The sequence below is a fragment of the Chelonoidis abingdonii genome, chromosome 10 (genome assembly GCF_003597395.2).
Source record: "Chelonoidis abingdonii isolate Lonesome George chromosome 10, CheloAbing_2.0, whole genome shotgun sequence".
NCBI classification, from domain to species: Eukaryota; Metazoa; Chordata; order Testudines; family Testudinidae; genus Chelonoidis; species Chelonoidis abingdonii.
In genome coordinates, this window is record NC_133778.1 from 35,755,618 (window position 1) to 35,761,377 (window position 5,760).

Here is a 5,760-nt window from a genome sequence, read left to right on the forward strand (position 1 = left end):
GTCAGCAGGAGGGGTATCTAGGCAGGGGGTGCTGGACAGTAGGGGATCTCTGGGTGGAGGAGATGGGCAGGGTGGTATGGTGAGCCAGGTGCTGTGTAGTTGTGGTGGGATGTCAGCAGGAGGGGTATCTAGGCAGGGGGTGCTGGACAGTAGGGGATCTCTGGGTGGAGGAGATGGGCAGGGTGGTATGGTGAGCCAGGTGCTGTGTAGTTGTGGTGGGATGTCAGCAGGAGGGGTATCTAGGCAGGGGGTGCTGGACAGTAGGGGATCTCTGGGTGGAGGAGATGGGCAGGGTGGTATGGTGAGCCAGGTGCTGTGTAGTTGTGGTGGGATGTCAGCAGGAGGGGTATCTAGGCAGGGGGTGCTGGACAGTAGGGGATCTCTGGGTGGAGGAGATGGGCAGGGTGGTATGGTGAGCCAGGTGCTGTGTAGTTGTGGTGGGATGTCAGCAGGAGGGGTATCTAGGCAGGGGGTGCTGGACAGTAGGGGATCTCTGGGTGGAGGAGATGGGCAGGGTGGTATGGTGAGCCAGGTGCTGTGTAGTTGTGGTGGGATGTCAGCAGGAGGGGTATCTAGGCAGGGGGTGCTGGACAGTAGGGGATCTCTGGGTGGAGGAGATGGGCAGGGTGGTATGGTGAGCCAGGTGCTGTGTAGTTGTGGTGGGATGTCAGCAGGAGGGGTATCTAGGCAGGGGGTGCTGGACAGTAGGGGATCTCTGGGTGGAGGAGATGGGCAGGGTGGTATGGTGAGCCAGGTGCTGTGTAGTTGTGGTGGGATGTCAGCAGGAGGGGTATCTAGGCAGGGGGTGCTGGACAGTAGGGGATCTCTGGGTGGAGGAGATGGGCAGGGTGGTATGGTGAGCCAGGTGCTGTGTAGTTGTGGTGGGATGTCAGCAGGAGGGGTATCTAGGCAGGGGGTGCTGGACAGTAGGGGATCTCTGGGTGGAGGAGATGGGCAGGGTGGTATGGTGAGCCAGGTGCTGTGTAGTTGTGGTGGGATGTCAGCAGGAGGGGTATCTAGGCAGGGGGTGCTGGACAGTAGGGGATCTCTGGGTGGAGGAGATGGGCAGGGTGGTATGGTGAGCCAGGTGCTGTGTAGTTGTGGTGGGATGTCAGCAGGAGGGGTATCTAGGCAGGGGGTGCTGGACAGTAGGGGATCTCTGGGTGGAGGAGATGGGCAGGGTGGTATGGTGAGCCAGGTGCTGTGTAGTTGTGGTGGGATGTCAGCAGGAGGGGTATCTAGGCAGGGGGTGCTGGACAGTAGGGGATCTCTGGGTGGAGGAGATGGGCAGGGTGGTATGGTGAGCCAGGTGCTGTGTAGTTGTGGTGGGATGTCAGCAGGAGGGGTATCTAGGCAGGGGGTGCTGGACAGTAGGGGATCTCTGGGTGGAGGAGATGGGCAGGGTGGTATGGTGAGCCAGGTGCTGTGTAGTTGTGGTGGGATGTCAGCAGGAGGGGTATCTAGGCAGGGGGTGCTGGACAGTAGGGGATCTCTGGGTGGAGGAGATGGGCAGGGTGGTATGGTGAGCCAGGTGCTGTGTAGTTGTGGTGGGATGTCAGCAGGAGGGGTATCTAGGCAGGGGGTGCTGGACAGTAGGGGATCTCTGGGTGGAGGAGATGGGCAGGGTGGTATGGTGAGCCAGGTGCTGTGTAGTTGTGGTGGGATGTCAGCAGGAGGGGTATCTAGGCAGGGGGTGCTGGACAGTAGGGGATCTCTGGGTGGAGGAGATGGGCAGGGTGGTATGGTGAGCCAGGTGCTGTGTAGTTGTGGTGGGATGTCAGCAGGAGGGGTATCTAGGCAGGGGGTGCTGGACAGTAGGGGATCTCTGGGTGGAGGAGATGGGCAGGGTGGTATGGTGAGCCAGGTGCTGTGTAGTTGTGGTGGGATGTCAGCAGGAGGGGTATCTAGGCAGGGGGTGCTGGACAGTAGGGGATCTCTGGGTGGAGGAGATGGGCAGGGTGGTATGGTGAGCCAGGTGCTGTGTAGTTGTGGTGGGATGTCAGCAGGAGGGGTATCTAGGCAGGGGGTGCTGGACAGTAGGGGATCTCTGGGTGGAGGAGATGGGCAGGGTGGTATGGTGAGCCAGGTGCTGTGTAGTTGTGGTGGGATGTCAGCAGGAGGGGTATCTAGGCAGGGGGTGCTGGACAGTAGGGGATCTCTGGGTGGAGGAGATGGGCAGGGTGGTATGGTGAGCCAGGTGCTGTGTAGTTGTGGTGGGATGTCAGCAGGAGGGGTATCTAGGCAGGGGGTGCTGGACAGTAGGGGATCTCTGGGTGGAGGAGATGGGCAGGGTGGTATGGTGAGCCAGGTGCTGTGTAGTTGTGGTGGGATGTCAGCAGGAGGGGTATCTAGGCAGGGGGTGCTGGACAGTAGGGGATCTCTGGGTGGAGGAGATGGGCAGGGTGGTATGGTGAGCCAGGTGCTGTGTAGTTGTGGTGGGATGTCAGCAGGAGGGGTATCTAGGCAGGGGGTGCTGGGCATGGGGATCTGTGGAGGAAGTCCCTGTCTGAGGGGGCACTGGCATACGGGCAGGGGGGCAGTGTGGAAGGGGCACACTGGCAGTGCAGGGCTGGGCGGGCCAGTATCCGTCTACCAGTTTGGAGTTTGTAAATAGTGCCCTTGTGCTGGGCTGAATGGAGCCACGCCTGCTGGTCTGCATCTCATTGCCCCCCAACCAACCCTTTGCTCTGTGGACTTCCCCCCATCACATGCCCTGTTTCTCCAATGGGGGGACCACAAATATGTTTGGCACCGGGCCCACAAAAAAAGTTAATCCTGCCCTGTTTAGGCCTAGAGCAGCAGAAGACTCAGGAGACGCAGTATAGGCATAGTTTGATGTCTACATTTGGGGGAGAGGCAACCAGAAGTGTCTTAAGATTTACTGGGACCCTGGGGACAAAGACCATTCCCAAGCCCTCCCCGCTCCTCCCCACCCCCAAGGCCCACGCCCCCTGGCCTGGTCAGAAGCCAGGCAGTGGTAAGAGCTGCCTCAGGCGCTGGAGCTGCGTTGGAGCGCCCGGGACCCTCCACCTGCCCCAGGTAGTTCACTGGGGGAGGGGTGGGGTGGGGGCCTGGAGCTGTACTTGGGCACTCTTCCCCCCCACACACACACCCAGAGCAGCTGAAGGGCCCCGAGAAGCTCTTATCAACGACAGGCGAGGGCAGTGATCCCCGAACTGTAGTGCATACCACCCTAGTGACGGCATGGGGGAATGCAGTGGAGCCAGGGTTGGCCTCCATGAGGGTGGTTGGTCAGGGAGTGCCACCCCGCTCTGCTATGCCCCCAACTCCGCTCTGGCCCCACCGTAGCCTTGGCTCTGCACTGGGCCACAGCTCTGCTCCTGCCCACAACCCCAGGTGCGCCACTCACCCTGACCACTGTCCCCAGCTCCTACTCCTGTCTTTGGCCCCCCCATGCCTGGCCTCGGCCCCAGGCGGGCACAGACTAGGCAGCCGGGGGGGGAGGGGGGGCGGCATGACTTGGGACCCCTTGCCTAGGCCGACCATCCCATTTTGGCCCCAGACATCCTGACTATTTTTTTGTCAAAACTGGGCATTTGTTGTCCAGGTGGCAAAAGCAAATGGGACATATGCTTGGGTTTGGCAAACAGGGGCTGGGGGCCAGGGCGGGGGGTGACATACGGTGCTCCGGCCAGCTCTGCATTGGAGTTGGAGCGGGGAGGGCTTGGGCCAGCTCAGAGCAGTTGGAAGGGATTTGTGAGCTTTGGGACAGCTCTATGTGTGTGGTGGGGGGGGGAGGTGGAGGGGCAGGCACAAAAAACTGCCGACAGGTGGGGTGGGAGGGAAGGGAAAGGGGCTCGGCTACCTTCACCTAGGGGAGGACGGCGGGGCTACACTCTCCCTCCCATGGTGGCTGGAGAGCTCCAGGCATTGCAGCACGAAAGCCCCACCCCGCCACCTGCAGAGGCTGGTCTGCTGTGGGAGGGTCCTCTGCTGCCACCACCAGCTGGGCTGCTATGGTGCCCCAATGTCACTGAGGTCTCTGGATCTCACGGATTCTGTGACATCAGCGCTCAGAAACCAGAGAGCCCAAAATTAGAAATGTTACTGTCACATGTTACAATGCGGGTACAGGCCACCATTTTTCCCATTAAAAAAGCACTTTCTGTGATTATCCACTGTTTGGTGTTTCCGAAAACCTTTGCAGAGTTTAGGGCTGAGTGGAGCAATGCCTAAAACCTTTTAACAATCCTGGCTCAAGTACCTAAGGTTTGGCAGCTATGGAGGCCTACAGCAGGGTTTTTAATGCAATTCCGAGACATCCACATGCAATACTCCAAAACCTTATGCCACCTAATACATGTTAAACCCAATCCAGCAAAGCACTTAAACCTGTACTTAAGTTTAAGTACATGGACATTTTCAGTAATGTCAACAGACCTATTCACATGCTTAATGATAAAAGACTCAGTTTTAATGGGAGTTGGATTGGGTCTATACTGAACTGTCCCTCCAGTTTTAATGACTTGAGAAGTCCCATAGGATAGTTACTACTAGTGTGATTAAATTTAGGTACATGTCCAGTCATTTAGGAGCTATGGAGTTCTACAATTAAAGTGCCCTCTCATCTGCGGCAGAAGTCCCAGTGGAGTCAGTTAACATTATAGGTCTTGTAGGTCAGCCTATGTTTGCTCCACCACTTGTACAATGCTGGAATCCAAATCATTGTTTTTAGGCACTACGTGATGGTCAGAAATGAACAGATTATGTGCTTAATGTGTCCACATGTACTGGTAAAATGAAAGCTAGGCTAATAATTCAATGAGGTTTGAGAATAGGCATTTAAAAAAATATATAATCCCAGAAACGTGATTACCCTGATTTGACATCCACTCTTGGAACAAAAACACACTAAAAAGTATTAATAGGAGAAGATAACAACCAAAATACTGAAACACCTATGGACTGCCACAAACTTCATTCGAAATTGCATTGTCTCAGATTCAGAGCAACATAAATTACAGCAAACTCTATTTTAATTTTTGGCACTCATTTAAAAGTTTAAGATGACAGAGCTATAGAAGTAGTGTAGTATTAGACTTTTTTTCTCTATTGCAGTCTTAACTCAAAGACAATTTGGACTTCAGATTTCATTTTTAGACCTATAATGTGGACAATTTGGGGTACAATTTAAAAAAAAACAACGAAATAGAAGAAAAATTCTCAAATATTAAGGATAAGGAAACAGTGGATTTGCATGAATGTTTAAAAAAACTCTGCATTTGAAGTTAAATATACTAGCTCTCATCAACTTGATAGACTGTGGCAACAATACGCGGATTACTGAGTAACTTTATATTTTTTAATACTTATTTTTACAATTTACAAGACTGTGGAGGTGTAACAGCATCCATTAAAGCCCAAATTTTCAGAAAAAATGCACTATCATTTATGTACCTAATTTGTGTGTGCAAATAACTAGTTACATTTAATTAGTAATTTGAGCATAAAATAAGGCTCTAATCCTGCAAACCCTTATACCCACACATAACTTAACACATGTGGGTAGTTTAACTCAATGGGTTGTGCCTAAGCATTTGCAAGATTGAGGACCTAAGTATGTAATTACTCATCATATTTGTGAACATTTAAACAAACAAAAATCAAGGAAATTTAAAAAGAGAGCTTCCATTTGATTGTTAATTCACCTTCTTGTGCCTATACAAGTTCAAGATGTTATTAACATGTACCAGATTAGTCAAATTAAAAGGAGGTTCAATTATAAGACAAAATTTGACG